At 40.6% G+C, this 26,044-nt stretch overlaps 1 protein-coding gene across 4 annotated transcripts in view; it reads right to left on the bottom strand.

Annotated features, from left to right (window-relative positions):
* The window catches only part of CYRIA (CYFIP related Rac1 interactor A), a 56,624-nt gene extending 34,065 nt beyond the window's left edge, over positions 1-22,559 (bottom strand). For 3 of the 4 annotated variants that reach the window (XM_036379494.1, XM_036379491.1, XM_036379497.1), the window contains exons 1-3: positions 22,440-22,559; positions 6,461-6,511; positions 4,584-4,652 (exon numbers count right to left, since the gene is read on the bottom strand). The gene's annotated coding sequence lies outside the window, so the exon portion shown is untranslated. The remainder of the gene's footprint in view (positions 1-4,583; positions 4,653-6,460; positions 6,512-22,439) is intronic. The other variant, XM_036379493.1, reaches the window with a different exon arrangement.
* Between the last annotated feature and the right edge of the window lie 3,485 nt (positions 22,560-26,044).

Below are 26,044 nucleotides of genomic sequence, written 5' to 3'. Positions count from 1 at the left end.
AGAAAACAACTACACTAATTATTTAAGGATTTGTTTTCAAAATATTAATTAATGGTTAACAACTGTAAATATAGGGTTCTGAAAACTGTTTACTGGAAAAACGCCTTTAGGAACAATATAAACACCAGAGAAAAGTATTAGAACAGAATACTCATTTTAAAATAGCTTTCCTCTATTCCTATTGTTTGTCCCTGGTCTTTTATCACTGTCAGTTTGTTCATACATAAACAGCTCATGAATATAAAGGGGGTGGAAAAATCAGTACTACTGTATACAAGATTACAGAAAAATTAAATGAGCAAGTACTTCCAATCTCTCTGCCTCATCAAAGTATATATTTTAAGCTTGTGAAATATCCTATATATGCACTCAAAATTCTCAGCATACTTCAATGCTACAAGGCGTAAGACATTCCTTTTCCTTTTTTTTTTTTAAGTGATTTTTAAGTGATTTTTTTCTCCTCACTGGCCACAGAGGAATTGCATTAGGACATGGTATTAAAAAAAATAAAAAGGACATGGTCCTTTTTCCCTACATCCGCCTACGACAAACATTTGCTGCAAGTCAGCGACTCCAAAACCAAATTGTTTACAATTAACTCAAAAAGCCATTAAAAAATTGTTTCTTTGTTCCAGTTGGAAAGAGAGAGAGCCAGATGTGTGGCTTGTTGATCTTGCTCTTTGCTGACCTCTGAGTGTAGGAAGAACTGCAGCTGAGGAAGGAAGTCAGCAAGTTGTGTTAATGAAGGTGAACACTGCAAAAAAGGGCTTGTAATTTTTTTCATTAAAAAAATATATTTGAAAGACTTTTTATCAAAAAAGAGATAATACAAGGCCTTATTTTTTCCTGTGGATGAAGAATTTCAGCCTTTGTTTCAGAAGAATTAACTGAGTTTGTGTTTTTTGCTACTTTTGAAAAATGTTGCCCTTAATTTCAAAAGCTTCATGAAGTTTCACTGAGGTGCCTGTAAATTAGCAGACAACTCATAATTAACACCTGCTGGAAAACCATCATTCTTTGAGAATGTAAAACTCAGGAAAAGCCTTTTAATTTTAGGTTCTGAGTCACAGTCTAGCACTACCGACCAAAATCTGGCATAAAGCTGAATTCCAGATTGAGAGTGTGCCCAGTTCTTGGGAAAGCACATCTGCCCAACAATACAAGGCAATCCCGACAATTACCACAGTGCTTTTCTTCACAGTCCTCCCTGAAACACATTTATGCATTATATCTGTAAAATACCTGGCAATGAATTAACTAGAGGTCTGTGTTAAAAACTTCATTACGTGGTACTCCTCATAACCGTACAGAACATGTCTGTACAAGATACTCTGTGAGATAAAAACAGGCTCGAAAACTGAACAGCAACAGGTGTGAAACGTTATCAACTTGTTTACAAACTTTTAATTACTTTCTAAAATACTGTTTGAAATGCATTCTGAAATTCTACAACCACAGTGCTTGTCATTTTATCAAGATACCTGAGATGTTAGTAAGTTATCATGGCCTAAGGTAAACTAAGGACACATTTGTGTGTGAAGTACAAATTCACTTCAGAGATTCAACTTCAGATATTAATTCTGGCACTCAACATCAATCCTTAAGCAGTTAGTGAAGACGGCTTCAGACATCCAACTTAATTGTCTGGATTAGGCTAAATGTTTGATCTTGTTCTCCCTGCATCGCTAACTTGATCTTAAACACTTCACACTACTTTTGGTGGAAAATGATGCCTAATTCTTGTCAAGCAGTTACTGCTTTAAGAACATACTTACCATGTAAAGACCTGAATATAATCACAGTTCATCTTCCAACTGTCTATTATGATATTATTTAATTAAGAAACTTTCCAAAGTATTCTTAGAAAACAGGAAATTGAAAATGAAAAACAGTTTACTCCCTTCCCACCCCATATTCTCCTGCTCCCAAGGTCATTTAAAAAAAACCAACAGTAATAGATCACCATATTCATGTATACACAAAACAATTCTGAAAACAGTTATGCTATTATTTAATCTGATAGGGATATTCAAACTCTGGAGAACTAAAGCAATAATTCATGTCACATTTTTCAAAAGTAAGGAATACTGGCCATTTTAAAACCAGTCTACAAGATTCAGTTTTCCTCTTTGTACTGACAGAAATTAAAACCTTATCATGTAAAGTTCCCAGCACAGCTCAAACAGCTCACACTTGAGAACACAAAAAATTGCTTCTGCTGCATTAGTATTTAGAATTTAGTATTGTCTTTTCACTTTTATATTAAGATTTGATTTTCAGAACTTTTCCTTTTAGAAACAAAAAAAAAAAATCTTGTATTTAGTTAGTCTGAAAAAAAAAAATTAAGATCAGTAAAGTCATATTTGAAGGTTTCATTTTGAAAAAAAGTCTTAACTGTAAAAGGTCTAACAGCCAACAGTTAGGACTTCAAAATACATCAGGTAAAAAAGAAACAAACTAATTTTCTTACCAGGTGTAATTCCAACCAGTTTATTACTTTCTACCAGTAAACTTAATAAAAACAGTCAATCATGCTATAGTAGTATTAGCTTTATATGGAATAATATTAAGTAGTCCATAATTTACCAAATCTTTATTTCTTCCTTTCTCTCCCTTTTTTTTTCCTCTCCATTTCCTGTTTTCTTCTGTCTCATCAAGAGTATTCATCTTCACTCCTACCATTTTTCTTTTTATTTTTCCTTTTCCTTCTACTTGTCCTGTCTCTAAGATTTCCCTTCAACTCCTCTCAGTCCCAGACACTGGAGTGGATAAGTCCATGCTGAACACCTGGATTTGAGATTCTCTCCTCTCTGGATCAGGATCATCCTGGGCCATTAATCTTAGCTGAAATGCTATTATAAAATTTAATAGGTATGTCATTTGCATAATTCCTATTTCAACTCCCATATGATGGTAACCAAATAGGAGATTGGAAGCTCTTTTAACGGAGAAAGTAAAACCTAAAAATAAAATATGCAAAATAGGTTTGCTGGTTGTGTATACAGTCCTTACAAGTTCACATCAGTAGTTTAAAACACAGAGAATAATTTTCTACCCTGTAGAAATTGTCAAAGCTCTGATTGCAGTCTTTCATCTTAAGTCTCTCCTGCCACCCCTCCCATCCACCTCCTCCCTTGGACCTGGGTTTGTTGACCCATCCACTGAAATAAAACAGGAATATTGCTGTCTTTCAGCTATGCTGGTTCCACTCCTTTGTAACCTTAAAGTGATGAATCTCTACACCTTCCACCTCTGCAGGTGGCTTTATTTCTTTTGAACAAACCTCCACATGATCAGCAAACACCTTTATTTTGACAGACTGCCCAGACTCCACCTGGGTACTGTGAACCTGCTTTGACAGAAACCCAGTCAGGCTGCTGCTGTGTTGGGCTTGTTTTCACCTGCAAATGGAAGTTTTTGTGGTCTTTTGCCCACAGCACCACTTGCTGGATGCCCCTCACACAAGCTGAATTAATGACAGCATTCACTGTTACTTAAGCAGGGTTAACTTAGAGAATCCTTTCCATACTCAGTGGCTTCCATCTCTCAGAGAAACCACTGGATCAAAGCTACCATCTCGCACAGCCTTACTACCAACAGTACAGTTAAGATGCCACTGCCTTTCAGATTTTAGGTGTTACATGCTGCAAGCACTCCAGGTCAAATGTCCTGTCTGCTTCACACTTCCCAGGAATCCAGGAAGGGCTGGCAAACAGCACTGTTTGGGTCACAACCAGAACCAATGTCCGTGACTCTCAGGCCTGCAGCCCAGGTGCAGTGCTGACCACAACTCAGCTGCATGTGAAATGTGACAAAGATGTCCCTTCTGGTCCCTATAATCTTTGTAGAAAGCACAAGAAGCTGGACTGGCACAACCTCTAGTATTTCACTTAGAAGTAGTTTGTTTCCAGTGACAAATTTTCTTTTAATTACATCTACAGATCAAAACCTTCTAGTTCATTTCTATCACTCCGCTGCTTCCCCCTCAGCTATTGAAGTTTGCAGCTGTTCACAACCTCTTCATAGTCCTTCTCATGTATCCTTTTCTTGGAGCAGAGAGAAATAAGAAGTTTAAAGCCAAAAAACGATTTGTTACTGCAGGTACTGGCACTGATTCCCTTGTGTTGATACCAGTACTTGTGTGAATCTGCAGTGAGCTGATGCAGAGGCCTAAAGTGACAGAAGAGTAATCCTCTGGGAAGCCTTTGCAGTCCCACAGATTTTCAGCAGCAAATTCCCTTAACCACTACGTCCTGCTGAGTGAAGGTGTTGATGCAAGAGAAGGGGCAGACAGCACTCAGCTAACTCCTCAAGATGGCAATGAGCTAACAACAACTATACACCTGATCACAAAATAAACTCCTGTACATATATTGACCATACAGAGTGGCTGGTGTGGTCTCTCTCAGGGAACATAGACATTTCGGACAAATGAACACTTATCTCAAGTTACATTGGACTCATTCAACAAACACATAAACACTGCATAAGGCAAAGTCCAGCATACTGCACTCTTTAGCTTTCTCACAACTCACATATAAAAGGAAGAGGATACTTAACACAAACCCACAGTTATGTCTTACCTAGAAATAAAGTGGTTCCAATTCACATGCAAAAATCCAAAGAGGCGATGCTAAACATTCAACGTCCGTCTGTCATGAAAAACATTCAAGATTACACTTGGGGTCAGCTTTGCTCTTCCCTATCTCAATTTTGCAATAAAACTTTCTAGTTTAAAAAAGAAATTTCCATTAGAAATGGAGGTTATTCTATTGAAAGTGAGATTTGTAACATCCAAAAATTTTTGTAGTCAAACCATTAAAAAATGTAGCTGGGTTGAAATGATCAGGTATTCAAACTAAATTTTATATCATATAATTCTGCTGAATAGATGCAGCAGATAAGTTAGATTTTATAACGAGCTGTTGCCAAGACTGGTACAGCCCAAGGAAAATAATGTGCACTGATAGTGGTATGCATTATATTAAGAATTAAAAGATATAATCATGAAATCATGGAAATGGAATACACTTCCAAAACATTTAGCAATTTAGTATAAAGGCTATATTTATTTAAAGCAATATTTATAATGAAAAAAGTCCAGTTCTAAGCAGTTCTAAGTTCAGAAATTAATTTTCCAATCTTTTGAAACTACTGAAATAAAGATTGTAATTTAAATGATTTTAGTGATCGTTTCATTTTCCCAGTGTTGGGGCAGGGGACGTCACTAGAAAAACAAGGAGACCAGGTGCTTCATAAGGTTCTAGACAGACAGCTATTTTAATGTTACTTTTTCAACTCTCTAAATAAAATAACTTAAGAGATATGCAAGCTTGCTCTTGGAATAAAAGTGAAACTAATAAGGAAAATAAGTCCACTACAGAAAAGCTTGTAAGTGAACTTCAATTTCAACCATAACCTTAATAATGGTAATATAGCTCCCCAAACACTTTTCCCAAATATTGAGTTTCACTATCCTCATAGCCTCAGAGGTGAAGCCATCCAGTTCATAAATCAGCTTAATTCAGCTTCATTAGGTTTTGGCTTTGAAAAACAGATGGTTGTGTTTCTGCAGCTATATTTATAAATATGTGACTAAAAACTTGGTTTAATCTAATTATAGACTTTTATTCATTTAATTTCAAAACAGTAACCTTGATTGCTGCCTAAAGAGGAATTATCTCTTGAAACTCATGTGGTACAGTGCAGATTGGGTTTTTTTTCCCTAAAAACACGTTCCTTACTGCAAATTGTAACAATTCATTATAACAGCAGATTATATCAAAATGTAACACTAATTTCACAAGTAGAACACCCACACAGGGAACTAATTAGGACTTGCTCCTCTGTGTAAACAAATCTTTGTACCAATTAGTAGCTGGTCAAGTCAGGGAACTCCCTCTCTCTAGGGGAAAAACAATTTTTTTTTTTCAGCATTGATTTATTTTGCTTCTGGCTGCAAATTCTCTCCAGTTCTGCAGCAATGCATGGTATTTGCAACTTGTATTTCAGACACTTTGATGGGAACTCAGTCAAGATCTGGGAAAAAAAAAAGGTAGTAGAAGACCCATAAAAATCACAGAACCAGGACTTCAAACGGGATGTGGACAAATCCTGCTCTCTGCCTAAGCCAATTCTGTCCCAAGGGTTTAGACAGACCAGAACAATAACAGTGAAATGACTCAAAACAAACAGTGGAGTAAATGAAAAAAGTACATGGGAAGAAGAATTCTCAATTGTTGTTCTATAACAAGAAAAGCAAACAAATAAAAACCTCAAGGCGAGAATATTATGCCCAGATAGCATTGTGAAAGCATCAGTGAGGTGCAACAGTAAAACTGCATAAAGGATGGTATTCAATGAGGGCTGAGCATTCATTTATCATTGATGATGATCAAATCTGCTCCACAGCTGTTCTGTGCAAGTCTGAAAGGATGAAAGGACCAGAGTTGACTCTTACCTTGTTGAAGATGATCCAGAGCCTTCCCAATACTTAAACAGAGGCTGCAATCTGTGGATTTTAAAATTTATTTAAAAGGATCGTTATTAATGAAACTGTTTTAATTAACGAGTAAAAATCAGAAAGTTACTTAAATGCCTTCAATAGAGAATAACTTCGATTTTTTCAAAAGCAAAGAGTACTCTGCAAGGTGTCTTCTACGGTGCATTACTCCCAGAGCCAAAGTTCAATTAATCTCATACTAATGCACACCAGGGTAGTGAGGGACTGTTGCAGAAACACCTCAGGGCAGTGAAAGGACTGGCAGCACTGCACAGAACCCAGAACCCAGCCTTTCCCACAGAGCAGTGATGGAGTACAAGACAACTCCTGACCCTCCAGTGCTACAGGGCTGCAAAAATCAGGTCTAAATACCACTGTTTAGTACAGCATTTACTGCTTGAAGATGTAAGAAAACATGTCCCCTTCCCTCTTGACCCAACAACAAAAATCACAGGTCTGAAAGACTCTGGAATTCCAGCACTAATTACATTTATACAGAAAAACTAAATTTTGGAAAGAAAACCCCAGCAACTATCAAGGAGAACCTCCTGTTCATCTGAATTATAAAACTACAAAACCTTTGCAACTTATACAGAATAGCTATCCCTCTCAGCACAACTCAAGTAGTAGTTAGGACTGAACTAGATTTTCAATCAAATACAAAATTCTGGAAGTCTGCTTTTTAATATTTTAAAAAAATATCTCAGATATCTAAATTTTGTTCAGTATAAAACAAAATGAAACAAAAATCAAATGGGATATAAAAACGTCAGTGTAATTTACAGGGTTAATATTATTAGCAGGTATGAAATGGTCATTAAAAAAAGACAACAAACAGATGCCAGGAATCATTTATTGTCTGTGAGCAATAACTGCATGGAATGGGCTGCAAGGCAATTTCACTGAGGTATCACATTTGGATTGAGAGAGATGCCATTGAGTGAGAAAGCCAACGCCAATGCCATGGGTGGGAAGGAGGATAAACTACTGTGAAAAGTTTAGTTTCCAGTTTGGTATCTTTAAAATATTCCTTTAAAAGTGGAGATAAACATACCAAGATTGGTATGAAAGTTTTCCACAGGAAAGCTGAGGGAGGGAAGAGGAACAACACTTTAATGACTTCAGAAAATAACTATCCAGACACTTTCTTACAACACTGTGACTTAACCACAGTGTGAAGAAATGTATTTATGAGCAACCACTCTTGTTCTTGGGAGAACTGGGAGTCAGAAAGAAAGGAAAGTGATCATTTCTTAAACACCAGCCTGACAAAATGGACTGAAGTAAAATAAGGCACCCTGACACTTAGTAAAATGCTACTCGAAGGGAAGGACATTAGCAAGGAGGCAAACCATCATATACTAACACAGAAGAGAAAATTCTCTTTTACTATTTTGGGAAGCTACAGCAAGTCAGTTTATCTCTAGTTAAAATGCATTTATACAATGAAACACGGGAGTCAGTTCAGTTCCCTTAGCGCAGTAGTCTGGGGGACCTGCTGGGAGTAAAGCTTATTATCCTCCCAGGGATTTGAGCAGTCATAGTTCACAACCAATTTGACTTAAGGAAAAACACAGCTGCTATTTTGAAGGTTTCCTGCTGTGTAAGAAATAATTAAGGCTGTACGATCAGTATTCAACAAAGCATAAATAGCAGAGATGCTAAATTAATTCTATTTGGAAATAAGGAGTTAAGTGAAGCTACATTACAGACTGGACTACATAATGTTCAAAGGCAAAAGAGGAGAGCTAAATGAGAGGAAGTGTGTGTCAGAGGCCAAACTCTCTATCCTAACTATGCAACCACAACATTATTTCATGTTTTAGAAGTCCTTTACTCAAGAAGTAGAAAGTACAATTCCAAAATGAAGCAATGAGTTTTATTCCGATTTAAAATACAAAACCAAAAAAAAGGAGCAGCAACTGAACACACTTATCAATGTAAAAACTGAAAAAAGCACAGACTCATTAAAAACTCTACTACAATCCTGGTACTATTTATATCTCATGCAGAAAAATGCAAGAGATGGCAATGGCAATCCCAGTAATTCAGGGCAGTTCATCCTTAGAACAGCCTGACCTGAGTTTTGATGCTCTCCCCACACAACCCTCAAAGCACAAACTGCAGCAGAATTCCCAGCCCAGGAATGGCACTGTCCATGTGGGGACTGGGATGTTAGTTTCTGATTGCTGGACCACAGCCAGCTGGAGGAACTCACGACAAGAAACCTATGCCATCCCAACAGCTATTCCTCATGTCCTGTAGAAGCGAGGTGGTGAGACAGATGGCTGAGCCCCACGGACTAGAGTCAACCCCTGAGTTGTCTGTCGGACCAGACACTGTTAAGTCATTAGGATGCTAATAGCTTTAACACTGCTTAAAGAAAAAAAAACACCCCCACAGAAAACTTCACACCCTACAGTTTTTGCTAAATATAAGGTTAGACTTGCATCTCCTAGACAGGAGGCAAACAGATAATTAGAAGAGGGCTGAGACATCTGCTGAAGACAGGAATTCTCCAGGGAAAAGCTAAGGATCATGACAACTCAGGTTTGCACTAGCACTGCTCCTTTAGCTAACAGAAAGCAAAGCTTAGGTTAGGGATAAGTTTTACTCTACTGCCAGGATTTACATCCTCTGGTTGAGGACATTGTAGATGCCATCTGCTTAATACTCAGGTTATTAATTTTGATTTAAAATGCCAGGCCATAATTCTTCAAATATATATATATATATATTTAAACAAGTGCTTTCAAAATGGCTGATTATACTTGTGTATTCTCTGGGGCTTGTCTAATAAAACAAATATGAAACTTAATTATTCCATGATTTTAAGTTGCTCTGGCTCATTTTTCCAGCTTCCCAGACAGCTTCTAACTTCCAGGCTTGAAAGAATTGTTCTTCTACCTTCCTAAGCACACATTGACAATGCTGCTACTGCCTCCCTAAAGAAGCTGCTGAATCCCAGCTTCCTGGAAAGCAGGATCTGTGGCCACATATATGTCAAAAAATAAAACAGACCAGGGCACACAGCCACGTTCTGGGCTTGGAACCAGCAAACACATTACAGCTTGTAGCTGGACAACTAAAATCCTGCTCCTCCATACAGCCCAGCCAGATACAAACAGACTTTTGGAAACAGTCCACCGTCTCTCCCAACCCCAGAACTATGCTTGGGCATTATCTGGGAGAGTGTAAGTTGGCATAGAACAAAACTGTGTCATGAGCAGGACTAAAAATGTAACAGTAGAGTGGCATGCCATACCCACTCCTTATTTAGTTCCTGCTATGAACATGCATCACAAATACAGTACTCAGTTGCTTCTGGAGAACATCATTTTTATTAGTTAATATGGAAGTTAATTCCATAACTGGTCAAATGTGTTTCAGAATTAACAGATCACCTTGCCTAGGTGGCTGTTGCTTTCAAATCAGGGAAACAGAACCACAAAATCATGTAATATCTGAGCATTTGTGTTTCCACAAGTATCATATGCAGCACACGAGAAAATCTGCACTCTCTAGGTTTTGGAGCTTTTTAATGTGTTCAGATGGACTGAACATGAGCATCTGATTTCTTAATTTTGGCAAGCCTGGACTGCTGCCAGTACAACATTAGTCCTGATTGTCAGCTGGTATAAAATGGGCATAGCTCTATCAACTGCATTCCAATGCATAGCTGAGATTCTGCTTCTCCAACTTCACCCACATAGGAGTAATGGGCAAGGAAGAAATTCATCTTACAAGATTAGCATTTTAGGAACAAATCTGTGGGTTTATTTCAATAATTCATAAAGTTATATATGTCTTCATAAATTTGTTTTTTTATGTCTAAGTCAGAATTCCCAAATTAATTACTTTTTAAAAATTCATGCAAACCTGAATTGAAAGCATTTACCCTTATTTTGCACAAAAAGGAACACAAGCAAGAAGTTGTTGTAAAGACAAGAGAGGCACATAAAACTTTCCAAAGGAAAACACAACTACCTTGGTGCAAATATGGATGTAAATATTGTACTTGGCAAGAATTACTATATGTAAAACTTTGTATAGATGTGACTGTGTAGTGTCATAGGGGACTGAAAAATCATTCTGACAATACAAAAACATACAACACTTTCACAACTGCTGACCCACAGATCATCATCTTCAGTGCCAACTCCTCACCTTGGAGTCTTAAGTGCAGTGGCACTGTGTATTGGGTTTCCATGGCCAGGTTTTGGTAGTGGGGAGGGCAGTGAAGGGGGACAGGACGGGATGATACAACTTGCCACAGGCCAAGGCCGAGCCATCAGTGACGGTGGCAGCACCTCTGGCATAACTGAGTTAAAAGGGGGAAAAATCTGCTGCAGAAGAGCAGCTGAAGAGAAAGTGAGAGCATGAGCACAACAGCCTTGCAGACCCAAGGTCAGTGCAGAAGGAGGGGCAGGAGGTGCTCCAGGTGCTGGAGCAGAGATTCCCCTACAGCCCCTGGTGCAGCCCATGGAGAGGCAGCTGTGCCCCTGCAGCCCATGGAGGACCACAGGGGAGCAGAGATCCACCTGCAGCCCAGGGAGAGGCAGCTGTGCCCCTGCAGCCCATGGAGGACCACAGGGGAGCAGAGATCCACCTGCAGCCCAGGGAGAGGCAGCTGTGCCCCTGCAGCCCATGGAGGACCCCACAGTGGAGCGGTGGGTGCCTGAAGGAGGCTGTGACCCTGTGGGAAGCCTACCCTGGAACAGGCTCCAGGCAGGACCTGTGGCCCATGGAGAGAGGAGCCCACACTGGAGGACATTTGCTGGCAGCACATGTGACCCCATGGGGGACCCATGCTGGAACAGCCTGTTCCTGAGGGACTGCATCCCTTGGGAGGGTTCACACTAGAACACTTCATGAAAAACTGCAGGCCATGGGAAGGACTCAAATTAGAAAAGTTTATGAAGAACTGTCTCCTGTGAGAGGGGGCCCATGCTGGAGAAGAGAAAGAATGTCAGGAGGAAGGAGTTGCAGAGGTGGGCTGAACTGACTGCAACCTCCATTCTCTTTCTTCTCTCATTTTTGAGGGAAAGAAGTAGAAAAATTGACAGTGAACTTGAGCACAGGAAGAAGAGTGGGGTGGGAAGAAGGTGTTTTAAGATTTGGGTTTTTTTCTCAATATCCTACTCTGATATGACTGGTAGTAAGTTAAACTGATTTCCCCAGGTGGAATCTGTTTTGCCCATGACAGTCACTGGTGAAGGATCTCTCTCTCTGCCCTTATCTCAAGCCACAAGCTTTTCATTATGTTTTCTGCTCTCTGCCAGCTGACGAGGGCAGTGACAGAGCAGCTTTGGTGGGCACCTGCCATCCAACCAGGGTCAACCCACGACAATATTGACAAAACTGCTTATTACTCTGTAAAATCTTGAGCACCCATTTATAACTGTTGCAATACCAGCTGCCAATCTGGTCCAGTGAGTCCACCTAATAATCTACCTAATAACCATCTGCTCCAACCTAATAGTCCCAGATGAACTCCCACACTCTGATTTACCCGTGAATACTTTAACTGTAGTGCCTTCAACCATAGGTACAATTTCAGTCTTCCAAAGAGATGAAAAGCTGACAAATACATCTCAACAATGACATCAACACTCAACTAAAGACCATCACTCCAATAAACCACAAAACTGTCAGATCTTTCAAGAAAAACAACCAGAAGTCTACAACACAATAAAAACCCACCCATATATGTGAACTAACAAATTTATTAAATCCCAGTGATGATAACACTGCAGGCATGAGACAGACATCTGTTTTTCACAGATCCTGGCCTACATCCTAGTTCTGATGTAAAAAAAAAAAAAAAAAAAAAAAAAAAAAAAAAAGCCAAAACCCAACAGCTAGAGAAAAAGAGATTACTTTAGATCCATAATTAGTATGCCTTTTGCTCTCTCCCCAGGATACCTACAGTGATAGTAGAAAAGGGTGATGTTAGGAAATGTAGGAAATGACTGTTCATTAATAAGATCTCAATTTTCTCCAGATCCCTTTGTACTCCTTGACAAAATGCTTCACTTCGTATCCTTTGTATGAAAGTAAAGGTTTGGGTGGAAGATCTCCATAATTGTCAAAGAAAAAAGAGTCTGGTTTGCACAGATATTCTGCTGTGATTTCTAAAACTTTTTGTTTTGGACTGAGCAAGAAAAGAGACAGCTGATTTGTATGTTCCCATGTCAAATCACTACACAGCATCAGTAAATAAAGGGAACAGCAAGGCTGACTAAACCCAAGCTGATCAATATACTGTGAATCATTGACTGAGAGATGGCTTTGAACACACACAGGACTTTAGCTGGCAGCATGGTTGGGAGTTGACCATCCTGGTGCTTGCTGTGCACTCTGATGCAGAATCAGTAGCCCATCTAGTAACCCATGCCAGAAAATGGGTGGAACTTATTCAGAACTGCTAATTGCCTTCGCTCTGTGGAGAAACTGTGACCCTCATCAGTGGGAGGGCTGTGCTTTTTGTCAGAATATGCCAAAGGAAGGCAGGCAATTCTTGCTTTATTGTAAAAGAGAGTCACTGAGAGACTGCAGAGTAAGAGAGCTCAAGGACTTTGTGAAAAGGCACAGAGTTGTCCAGATTTGATCTCTGAGCAAATCTTCAGAGAATCACCTAATTAGTCTGCTTTCTGGAAAAACTGGAGAAGAACCTTTTTAACAGTGCAAAATTAGGCAATGAATTCAGGCATGCCTACCTACAGTCACTGGCACAAGATGGGAGAATACCACATACAGTCATTCCTTAACAACCAGCAGGAAACTGTCTGCAAGTTTGGAGGACAGCCTAATCCCTAAGAAGTTATCTCCTTCCAAACTCATTTATATCCCTTCCCTTCAGAATCTCTCATCCATGGAAAAGCAAAAGAAAAAAAAAAAAGAAGTTATTATAAGAATTAAATATCTGATTGCAATGTCAGTTGAAGGAAATACTACAACATACTTTGCTAGTAATACCACAGAAATAAACACAGAAAGCAGAATGTTTTGTATCATGTACAAGAAACAAAGCTACCTGAATAACTTCCCCCCCACCACTCCCTCCCTCTGGCCCCAACCTCATCTTGTGATTCTCTCTAAAGAGAGTCATATGGCAGCACTTTTCTCCTTTTATGGGCAAAAAAAAAAGGATAAAGGAAGTCAGCAGCTGAGCGGGACTGCAGTGCCACATGAATTAAGCAGATCAGAGCTGGGCTGCTCCTCTTGCATCCCTACCTCAGTGCATTATGGATAGGTACTCTCAGAGAGGGACACCATGAATCAACATCCACTTGATGCATATATAATTACATGTCACTGAGTGTTTCACACTGAACTCGTCACCACAGCATGTATTAAAAACCAAAGGATAGAAGGCATGTAATATATTTGCATTTGCTTATCTACCATCTCCTTTCTTTGTATGAATGTCCTGTCAATAGCAGGCAAACCTCTTCTTTGGGAAACAGCTGTAGTGATAGTATGACACTGAGCAGCAATTAAAATTATAGTACTTTCTGCTGCAAGAATTTCTACATGTTCCACACTGCCCCAGTGCCTACCAGCCACACCCACCTTGGTGCTTTTCACCAGCAGCTCTACAAGATGGAATCAGGGAAAGTTATTAATAATCCAGTTTAGCCAATTTGGTGCTTTTTTTGAGAGTGAGAACTGTGTAAATTTCATTAGCTCAATGTAGGGAAAGGTAAATGACACACAAAATTCCCTATGTATCAAGAATAAAAGCCTTACTGTTATTTTGTCAATGGAAAGAAAAGAATCATTGTTTCTGCCTCAATAACCAATACTAGACAATATGAGGACTCACATCCATAACAGCTACAGTATTGAGAAATTATATAGAAACCCACCTCCTCTCCATGAACAGGTGATGGGATCAAGAACTTGTAAGTACTCCCATCTCCCACCCAAGCACAGGCAGCAGGATCCATCAGCCAGAGATCCACAGTGTGCACATGGCCACGGACAGAATACCTGCTGTGGGTCTTGGAACACACCTGTCAGCCTTACAGGTACCACCACTGAGTCAGAGCCACCCTGCCTTCCTCCAGCTTTTTATGCATGCTCATTCTGACTTATATGTGACTATTACAACTTAATTTGACGACTAGAACTCGACTACTTTGTTTGGAAGTGATGCTGAAAACAACTGAATTTAATTACATGAGCTAGGCTTGCTGGGTCACAACCCACACACTTCAAAGCTAAAATGTAGATAAGCATTTCCAGGGTCACAGGCCCTGTCCTTAAGACTTTTTTTGTGTTTTTGGTTTTTTATTTTGGGGGGGGGGGGGTTTATTTGTTTGTGGTGGGGTTTTGTTTTTGTTTGTTTTTGTTTTTTTTTTTTTTTAGGGAGGAAGCAGTCTCCCTGGTTATCAGGTCATTATCAGGTCAGATCAGAGGGCCAAAACAACAGAGTTCAGTAAGGAGTTTAAAATAATCCCATCATTTTTTGAAGTCTAGCACTGCTCTTGCATGGAACATGGAATTTGTTAAATACATGCATATATATATATATTTCTTATTGTTAAAGATTAACTATTTACTCCTTAGAAGTTTTCAAGTGTTAACTACAATGTATTTAATTCTCTATTGACAAATGTTATTTCTTTATAAACACTGACTATTTCTTTAAAAAGTAGTATTTAAAATCTGTAGGTGTCCCTTTGCCTTATGAATAAATTAGAAGACACTGAATAACAGCAACCGACAAAGTACAAACACTTTATTACAATTGTGGTGACTCAGACTGTCAGGATTTGGCAGCCCACAGTGTTCCTCAGCAGCAGAACAAAAGGGGATTTTTTTTGGCAGTTTTACTTCTAGTTCAGTAAAGGACAACATGATACTGTCTGTGCCTTAATGAATCAAAACCTCTGCAAAACAAAGGCATAAGTAGTCAGACCCCAATCATTTTCGGTCTCACAGTATAAAACTGGACAAACATATTACCTATACATCTAGGACCTCTACTATGCGTGCTATGACCTTGTTTTTCTGGGAAAAAATAAAATAAATAAAAGCAAGAAGATTATCTAGCTACAGAAATACAAATCAGTTCTACAGGCAACACAGTCCCAAAATACTTCAAGATCAGAAAATATTTTCTGTTTTCCTGTTGAATACAAGAGACATTGATAAAAAATTCTAAGTGGATTTTTTAACACCTTCACTAACTAAAAACATAAACCCCAAAGACCTAAGTATTGCACTACTATAACACAATCTGTAATGTATTCAGAGCATAAAATACATTTTAAGGGAGACTCATTTTCCAGCACCCCCATCATGATCTCATCTGCAGTAATTGGTATTACAGAGCCCTGCTGCAGCACAGCCTTGGGAGAGGGAAGCATTCCAGTCAGTCCTACAGGGCTTTTATGCTTTAATAATAAAAAAAAATAAGGAAAAGAGTTACAAGATATCAGAACCCATTTCCTCTGCCACCATCCCATTCTTAGGGAGAGGATAACAGACTTATTTCCAGAAGCTTCTAAAGATGCCAACGTCCATCATGAAATCTGTATTTGAAGAAGTCACCAACTGCCTACAGATGATCCTTGAAGCAAAATAGTGTAATTACAGAGCAATACAGTACAGACTGTGTGTATGTGGGTGGGACAAAGTACAACTGAGACAAAATTAGACTGTTCCTGGAAATAAAACATAACAAATTTAACAATCTAGCCTTCTCAAATCTAAACAGATCTCAACAACTCTGAGAAACGTTATCGAATTTTCCCCTTGCCATTACTTCCCCCCCAGTTTCCACAGTATTATAGCAATCTCCTCTGAAAAATTAGGACCAACAGATCACCCATACCAAATAAATATTCCTGTATGTCTCCCATGGAGGCTATTTAAATACAATTCTGGAATCAATTTACTGGAGATAGAATCATAAGGACCAGTTACCAGAGAGAATTTTTCTTCTTCTCCAAAACCAATTCTGCTCTGTAAGTGGCACTATCACTCAGCATTCTGATAACAGCTAAAAAAACCAGTAATGAATTTTTGCCCCACAGCTCCACACCATTATTAACATGCACGAGAGAAACCAGAAGATGAACTTTCTCCCCTCTTTCCAGAAAGCCATTAACTCAAGCTAACCTTCCAGATTTTATCTGGGGCAGCTGCAAAATGAAAATTATAATGATCAAGCTAGGTATTAAATACACTCACAATAAAGAAAATAAAACAGAAACCATGTTTGCTCTGAAATATCTTTGAAAAACATGAAACAACCCTTTCCTCCCACTTCTCAGAATAACCACATACAGCTTAGGCAACAATAGTCTTAGGACACTACTGGGCTCAGTTCAGTTGCAGAGGCAAATAATACTGAGCTGTTTTGAAATATCCCAGTAGGTGCTCCAGGACATGGGTCTAATGCAGGACATGGCTCTTCTGGCCTCCTTGTGCCTGCTAACCAAGTACAGATGCAACAGTTGTTGCAAAGCATTTCATCCAGGACAAAACATTTACACTGGACAACTGAATCAAACCAGACTCAAACTGCATCCTAAAACCAAAAGACTTTCTCCAAAAGTCCTCAGTCTTGCCCAAGTCTGGCCTTCATCCCTTCAAAATCTACACTCTTCCTAGATTTACTTATCCATATAAGTCTAGAAACCAAATTGGACTCACAAGAGAATTTTGAGCATGGCTGCAACAAATTTGGTTATAGAAGGGAAAGTAAGAGAACTGGGATAGCAAGCAGGAAGCCACCTAACCTAATAGGTAAGAAAGTTGTGAAGGCTGTACCTTAAACTGATGTCACCTATTCCTGGAAGCTCAAGAGGTACCTGTGTTATTAAAAAGGGTTGTAAAACCCTCAGGCCTCTCTAGAAGCAAGATACATTCCTTTCACAAGCTCCTGAGGAAAGGAGTCATGCAATTTTGAAGTTTCGGATGAGAGGGCAGGAGCATGCCCTCAAGCACCACGGAGCTATTTAAAAGCATCAGGAAAGCAACCACAGAGGAAGTGGAAATGGGTGGCAGGCTCCTCTCAGGTTAAGAGACTGCCTCCCAACCACATCCCTGCACACCACGGTAGAGCCCTAAACCACAGGCTATTGTCTGTCCTAAGACTATTCCTGCAGAAGTTTTGAAATGGAAAAATATTTACTGGATTAAAGAATGAAACACCTATAGAAACCAGATTTCCCTCACCTGAATGCCTTAATCACAGGGCACGAGTTTAGGCCTCTGGCCTAATTACTGTTTTTTTTTTTTTTTTTTTCCCAGAGGTTGCAGGTGAAATAAAGGACAGCTTATGACACTCTGCTTGTTTCAGTCTCTTGGGAAGGGGGTGATGTGAGCTCAAGGTACTTAAAGCTAAAAAGGACAGAGAATAAAGTGTCCCACTTAATGAATGTGTGATACAACTAATGCACCATAAAACATGAAGAGAAGAGAGATTAACATAATTGCAAATGCTTTTACTCAAGTTTGAGTAAATAGATTACACTTATTTCTTAACAAAACAAGCTTTTCTAATCCTGAGGGAACATTCCCATCTCTGGATGCCAAAGGCAGTGAGGCAGGAGAGAGATTCCACTCTCCAGAACAGTCTCAGTGGTTAACAGCTATGGATGGATGCAGAACTGCGCATCTCATCTTCTTCACAGTAAAAAATGTAGAAAAGTGTGCTTTCAGACATGGGTTTTAGGACCACCAACCTCAGCTTTGAGGCATCTAGTTGTAAAATAGGCCACTCAAATAATTTATGAACTCAGGCAGTAATACAGCAGAGAGAAGAATTTCCCCCCCTCAACAAATCCCATAAATTATATATAAGAAAGCTTCTAACAACTATTTAAACTTTAAGTTAAACCTATGTGTATCAGAGAGATACAGGACAGTACAGAATGACTTTTATCTAAAATGTCAGTTTAAGTCTACCCATTCCCTTAAAAACACCAAACCACTTCCACAGTGTTTTTATATTGTGAGAACTTGCACTCTGTCATCCTGAGCTCATCACAGACAAATGGGATCAAACTGAACATTTCAGTATGCTCCATGCCATATTCTAGTCACGACAACTCCCATGCTGAATGGATGTTATGGAGGCTCTTCACCAGGCCTGAGGTTCATTAATCACATTTAATAACCCAAGACTTGAACCAAACCAGACTAGCACTTTTGATAGGCACACTTAACACCACAATCTGCACTGCTACTGGAACCTCAAAATTAATGTCTCACACATTATAAACATTGCAAATTCCTTACACAGATTTACTCAAAGATAAAATTAGTGCATTAGCTTCACCTTTTGCACTGCTGGTCATCCAAACCATGTTAAAATCTGTCAACCTGTCCACAATGGAAAGCACTACAGAAGTACTGTCATGGACAGGGAAAAAAAAAAGGTAATATGCACAAAGGAAAAAAAGGTAAAGGTAATATGCACAAAGGGAAAAAAAAAGGTAATATGCACAAAGAAGCCCCTCAAAGCACTGGTTTTCTAGTCTATTGACAAGTTCATAAATTAGACAAGAGTGTTTCAGTTGTTAGCATGCCAAAGTAACCATTCCTGAGTTAAGGCTGAGTGATGTTTAACTAAATCTCATGGCTGGTACCTTCATGTTGGCATCATTTCTAAACATTTTAAACCTACAATACTAAATAAAAATCTTTCAAGCACTTGTGTGTCAATGCTGCACTGGGTCAGTCCTGAAAGGTTATGTCCTATACCTATTACTGTTATTTTTTTCTGTAGGATCAGCTACTGCTACCAGTTTAAATCAAGAACTTGTACTGAGCAGTATGTAAAGATAGAAAATAAGACACATTTTTCATTTTAATTGGAAGCAAGAATTGGAATTCTGTCTAAGTAGAAGAATGGCAAATTCCTGGTACTCCATAACAATTAGGACCTGTACAGCTCAAATCATTCAGATTGCTCTTGTCATCATTCACACGAGTGCAGAGCAGCTTCTATTACAATTTTAATTTAAACAATAAAATTCAAATTTATGACTGCATTTTTTTGCAGCTCTCAAACTGCCCCATATATTAAATATTTTAATTCATGCCTCTCAAACTGTTTTCTCTGATTTAGTGTTACTCTTTTGCATTCCTAGATAACATGAGTAGAAAGCACTGCTAAAAGAATGATTGATAATACTGAAATGGATCCAAATACAAACTGAATTCAGTACAGAGGAAACACTAAGATGTTTGGCTGCTTCAAATTAACATATATTGTTAGCATTCATACACCCCTATCCACTGACATTATAGGTCCCAATAAAATACCCTGTTTGTCTCCAGGGATTTTAGCGGGAGACTTAATGATGTCTGGATCATATACAGGGCTTAGACATAGAATAGCATTTTTCTAGTTTGTATAAAATGTGAATTGAATTATTAACTTCATGTGCTACTGCATGTAATATACATCTAGTGCTCAAGAATGCCAGTAATTCCACAAAAAATATTCTACAGTTTCTCCAAAAACTCTAATTAGAATAGCATTTGGAAGTAGATAAAAATATGATAAATAGATCTTACTTATAGTACCTGTACACCTACAAAATATTATTTCTGTCAAAGTACAGAAATGGTTATTCATCTACATAACATATAGCATTTAAGCTCGTTTTGTATATCACACAATGTGGAAATCTGCAACATACTGCACATGGAAATCCTCAATGCCTTTGTAAGGCTGCCATACTGCTGAGGACCAGATATTTCAGCCTGACAAAACAGCGTCAAAAGTGATGTCATGAGGACAAGCTAAGCACACTAACAATGAATTATCTTCTCAGCACTGTAAAATTCACTATAGACTCACTGTCATGGCAAAATGACATCTGACGACAGTAATTATGCAATAGTATCCAAGATGATCACCATTTTTCCTTTCTGACTTAACCAAGGGGGTTTTATTCTAATTACTGGTATACACTGTCTTTTCAATCACTTGTGGTTTGTTTATTTTCAATTTTTAAGAGCAGAAGTTCTTGGGGGAAAAAAAAAAGCATCACTGCAAAAGCAGCACAGGAGGGTACTGAAGAAGTACAGAACAGGATACAGTAAAATATTGCACAGTCTTTGAGAAACCATGTAAGTAACTCAGAGAGCCTTGCTTATACTTGCCATGGTTTACATTGAGTGAAACTTTAAAGACCAGCAGTTAAACTATACTACAGCAGTTTAAGTTGAAGACTAAAATTCTTAGAATTTTATTCATGGTTGCTACTCCATGCTCTTTATAAAATTAAGTCAAACCTTTCATGATATTCCCATAATCTTTAATTTATTTTCATTAAAACATTTATTTTAAAGTGTACCATAGGAAACAGTAGGAGTTTAATTTTTAATTTGGGCCTGGTGAGATGGAGGATTGGGGGTATTACAGAAGAGTAGAAAAGAGACTTAAATTTACAAGGTTTACTTTTAAAATTACTTTTAAAAAGTATATTGCTGATGTAACAGTCTTCCTTACATGTTGCAGAAATATGAAAGTTACCATAAGAGAAAAAGGAAGTATCAGCTCAGTTCTTCCCTGTGTAATAGGAGTTGGGGTATTTTTGTAGAGCTGTGCTGAGCACGTGAAAATCTTTGCCCACAAGGCAACCGCATGTCACGACAGCATTTCATTCCAAATCTCCCCCACTGCCAAAGTAATTTTGAATTTTTTATGGCCTTGCAGATGATCAAAACAGAAGAAGCAAAGCAAAGATATCTCTGTCCCCCTTAACCCACCCTTTCCCCAAACATATATAAACTGACTTTAGAACTCGTAAAAAAACGCAGTGTAAAGATGTTCTGTATGGCAATTAGAGACCAGGAACAGGCTGGAAATCAACTCACATCACCACCCTCGGCAAGTTATTAGCAGCACCACTGAAAGCCTGTGCAGTTAAGAGCCTCGCTGTGTTGCCAGTGAATAACGGAGCATTCGATTTTACACAGTAGCACAATGTATTACTGAGACCTTAGCAAAACAAACCCCAGATAAAGACAAATAAAACTAAACGGTCTTGGAATCAAATGACAAGAAAAATAGTAATAGGAATAATAGATACAAGCGTGCTATCTGTTCGCTGTAATACCTCCCAACATGGACAGCGATTTAAACGAGATGAATGCAGCATTACAGAGCCTGTCTTTCATCTCCTGTCTAGGTACATCCCTCTGGAAACACCACGCTTATGGCACCCTGCAATCACCAGCAGCTGGAATAGAAAGTTTTCCGTATAATCAAAGTTTGAAGCTTAATCTCCCTTTAACCCCCCCGCCCGCCCCCCCCCCCGCACTCAGTGCAGGCAGGCACAGCGACGCGCTGTCTGTCTGACCGACACCCCGGGCCAGCGCAGGGCTCCGCCGGGCTCCCCGGGCCCAGCCGCGGGCACGGCCGGCTCCGCCAAGGCGCTGCTCGTCCCTGCAGCCGCGGCGGCTCCGGCACCCACCGGCCGGCAGCGAAAACCCGCGGACTTCCACCCGGGAGAGCCCAGGGGCCGGGGAAGCGTCTCCCCGGCTCGGCGAGGCCAATCGGGAACCTCCGCTCGGGCTCGCACAGCACCCGATGCCTCTCCAAGCGGGGCTGGGGGCGAAGCCAGCCCATGGCGCTCCCCGCCCCGGGGACGCCGGCAGCGCTCCGGGGCCGGCGCTTCCCAGGCAACAGTTGGCCGTGTCCCTCCGGGTCCCTCCCGCCACCGCCGCAGCCCCCCCGGTGCGAGGGGCAGGGGCACCTCGGGAAGGGCGCCTCGGGGCCGGGGAGCGGGCACAAAGGCGGCTGAGGAGGCTCAGAGGGCGAGGGGAGCGGGGAGACTCCGGGGCTGCAGCGCGCCGTCCCCGCCCCGCCGCGATGCGGGGGCGCCGAGAGAAGGAGCAGCAGAGGCGGCTCAGCCCCCACGCCGCGCAGCCCCGGGCTCCGCCGTGCCTTCCGCGCTCTTACCTGGGCCGCCCGTCGCCGCTGGCCGCCGCAGGTACCCTCGTCCATCCCCCGCCGCTGCCTCCGAATCAGCCGCTGGCGCTGCGGCGCGGCCCAGCCCGCCCGGCCCAGCGCGACGCTGGCAGAGCCGCCCCGCCCCGCGGTGGCTGCGTGCGGCTCCCGCCGGCGGCCGCCCCGGGCGCGGCTCCCCCGGACCCGCCTCCCGCCGCCGCGGGGCGAGGCGCCCTCCGATGGGGATGGGGATGGGGATGGGGATGGGGACAGCGATGGGTCTCCCACCCCGTGCGGCCCGTACACGGGCACCCCCTGGCTCCCCAGCCGGCGGGTCGGGGCGCTGGGCTGTCCGCTCGGCGGAATCAGGGCCAGGGTGCGTGTGACTGTCACCCGCGCTGCGCCCCGCCCGGGGACATCGGCGCTGCCCCAAACCCTCCCCGTTTCGCAGTGATCCATTCCCCTCTCTCCGGTGGCCTCTGTTGTGGGGTGGGGGGAAGTGGGACGGGAAGGTTTCTGTGCGATTCTGCGACTCTGAACCCAGGAGTTCGGAACTTCACATACGTTTTTTTGTGTTTCTGGCTTTGCAGAAGGCAGCGCTTCCTCAAGACGTCAAAACCAGATCTGAGCCCATTCACAGCTCGTGAAAATACTTGGTACTTCCTCTTGCTGTGCTGAGGGTTAAATGAGGTTAGAGTCGCCAGAATGGCTGTGCAGCACTTGGTTTCCCCCTTCCCTAAAGCCAGTCTGTGCGTCATTTAGGGTGCGAAAGCAAGAAAAGAAAAACAAAACAAAAAGTGGCAATATTAGAAGAACAGTCTAGAAATACCTGCTCAATTGTTCAAAGGGCTTTGCTTGCTGAGCTCTTTAAATGTGAGAAATGCTGTGATGCTGACCACAAAGCCATCACAGCTCTGTGCCAGTGAACCCGAGAGTTCACAGCTGCGTTCTGCCTCGGGCAAATATGTTGAGGAGAGCTGTGTGCTCAGAGAGGTGTGATTCTCATGAATAAGGCAAGTTTTGGAGCGCTGCGAAGTGGAGTGGTTTGGTGGAGCTGTGAACATGTAGGACCTGCTGCTGCTGCTTTGACCTTCTGGCCTGCCACTCCCTCTGAGCAAGCAGTCCAAAGCAGCATCACTTTCATGATTTAACTTCTTCCCTTTACCCAGGCTTGATCCACATGTCCTTGAATTGTTCTTTTTTTAGTCTGAAAATTCCAAATTGTCTAGTTAGAAAATAATTCAAGTGACATACTTAGTCTATTAAAAGACTGTGTCTCTGTTGCTGTAGCACACTTAGGATAGCTACCCTTACAGCACCCAGCTTAGTAGAACACTGAGCTGCTGGCTTGCACTTTTTACCCACAAGTCTCGAAGTACCTTTTAAAAGAAGTAAATAGCATTGCTCCACTTTCAAGCGGGAAGAACAGTCACGTGGAAAACTTGAACCAGGAGAAAGAACTGAACCTCAGATTCCCAGCTAGCAACGTAATGTCCCCTTTTAATTATTTTTCTGGGGCATGCATTCTGACTGCTTTTATAATGGTTCTGTCTTGAACTAGATGCTTTTAAAAAAGGAGAGGCAGCTGTCACCCATCTTTTGGAAATATCCTAACTCTATGACTGCATGCTATGTATGCTCTCAAGTTGTCTGTACTGAATACATCAAGGACTTAGCCAGAAGAATATTTTTATTCTGCATACAGGTAATATTTAGGAGTTAGAAAAATCCAGCTTTTAAATCCTGCCAAAATAAAGGGACTGCTAGATATTGATGAAATGAACTGTAGAACATCTACATGTAGTGTCACATACTACCATAAGACTGAAGTTGATCAGCCTGTAGGGGAAATGGCAGACAAGTGATAGATTTCAGATTCTCAGCTTTGGACAATGACATTAGAGACCAGGAAACAATTATTTAACTGCCTACTGGCATAGTAGCCAAGCCACAGCTGTCTGTGTGAAACTGTTATCTTAGTGCTTGTGTGAGACAAAATCAGTTTGCAGCACATTGGGTAGGGATCAGATTCCTCAGTCAAGTGATTTCTTATCACATAGACTCTGTGAGTGATCTCACATATCAGCCAGTTTTTCTTTGAAAATATTCAGGATACCCATGATTTTCTGTCTTATCTCTGCTAGCCCCGTCCCAATACCTCAAGCACCCTAAACTTTCTCAGGTTAAAGGATGTGCTTGCATTTACACTGGCAAATTGTACCTCTAAATTTGGGTATACAGACACCTCTATTTCTCAGACATTATTTAGGTGTCTAATCTCCCATTACAGGCAGTACGAAAGTCCAGGTCTGGTGCTTTCATGAAGTAGTTTCACACATCATAAGAAGCAGGTAGGCATCTAAAATCAGTTCTCTGGTAAGCAATGCAATGGGCCAGCCAGAACAGTCTGGTTATCACAGCTTAAAGCTATCCCTGATCCATGGATGGGATAAACACAAACATCCAGAGATTGTGAAGTTACCCTTTGGTATCTTGCCTTATTTTCTACTCATCTTTCAGAAGCAACTGTAGGTCCTGTGACCTGTAGATGTAGGTCAGAATGCCCATTGCTACCTGAGTGAATCTGTCATCACTGCAGTGGAAATTTAAGTCACTTAGCTAAAGACACCTGCTGACAGACATCAAAAACTTACCAGTCTGAATCTCACACTGAATCCCATCCAAATTGATTTGCAGTCTGAAATCTGAGGGGATTTTTACACATTTTATTTCATGGTTATGACAATGTATACACAACCAGTTGCCATGGCTCAACTGGGACATAGGAGCATAGCAGCAATCTCTGGATTTTTTTAGGTGCTGGTCTTATAACATCTGCTGAAATTTGAATGATGACATAGATTCTTTTTTTAAACAGGAATGATTCATAAAAGTCATCTGCAATACTGGTAAATACTTGTGTTTTTATCTACCTAGAACAGTGTTGTTTAGTCTTTTGTAGAGTATGGTGCCTTTCAAGTCCTGAAACTCATTGCTTTATGCAGAATTGCATTCAAAATCACCTGGATGCATCCAGCAGTCTCCGAACAGATGGGCAGACGACTTTTCAGCTTTTGATGTTTAACTTGCCAAGTACAACTAATGTATTTATCTAGCACTTTTCTCCAGTATAACATGTGGGAGTTTATTTGTAGAATAAAGGGAAATCTTCCTTAATGCTCATTTTAGCTCTGTGCAGACTGAAAGGAAACAGGTTATTACAAAGAGCATTTTGAGAAAACGAAAGATTTAGAGCTCTGTTTAGAAATTACCAAATTCAAAGGAGAGGGTCTTTAATTTCAGTGCCCATTCCATCAGCCCCTTAATCATTTCCTCAGTCTGGAAGCCCTTTATTTTTGTGGTTAACAGAGAAAAAAAGGATAATTATATATTCTATGAGATAAATTATATGAATATTCAATACGGTCCTGTCATCACTTGTATAATTCACAGTACCACTGATATTGTTTGCAATGCCAACTTGTGAAGAGGAACCTCAGTGCTATTTTATAATTTAGGGACATGATCTTCTTTTTCAGTTATGTGACTGAAAATTAGGAATGAAGCCAGTAGCTTCCAAGACACAACAAATCAAAAGAAGAGAGGATGGAGTTAAT

The sequence above is a fragment of the Molothrus ater genome, chromosome 3 (assembly GCF_012460135.2).
Source record: "Molothrus ater isolate BHLD 08-10-18 breed brown headed cowbird chromosome 3, BPBGC_Mater_1.1, whole genome shotgun sequence".
In the NCBI taxonomy this organism is placed as follows: Eukaryota; Metazoa; Chordata; class Aves; order Passeriformes; family Icteridae; genus Molothrus; species Molothrus ater.
Note: the sequence above shows the minus strand (reverse complement) of the source record. Positions and strands in the feature narration are given on the sequence as shown.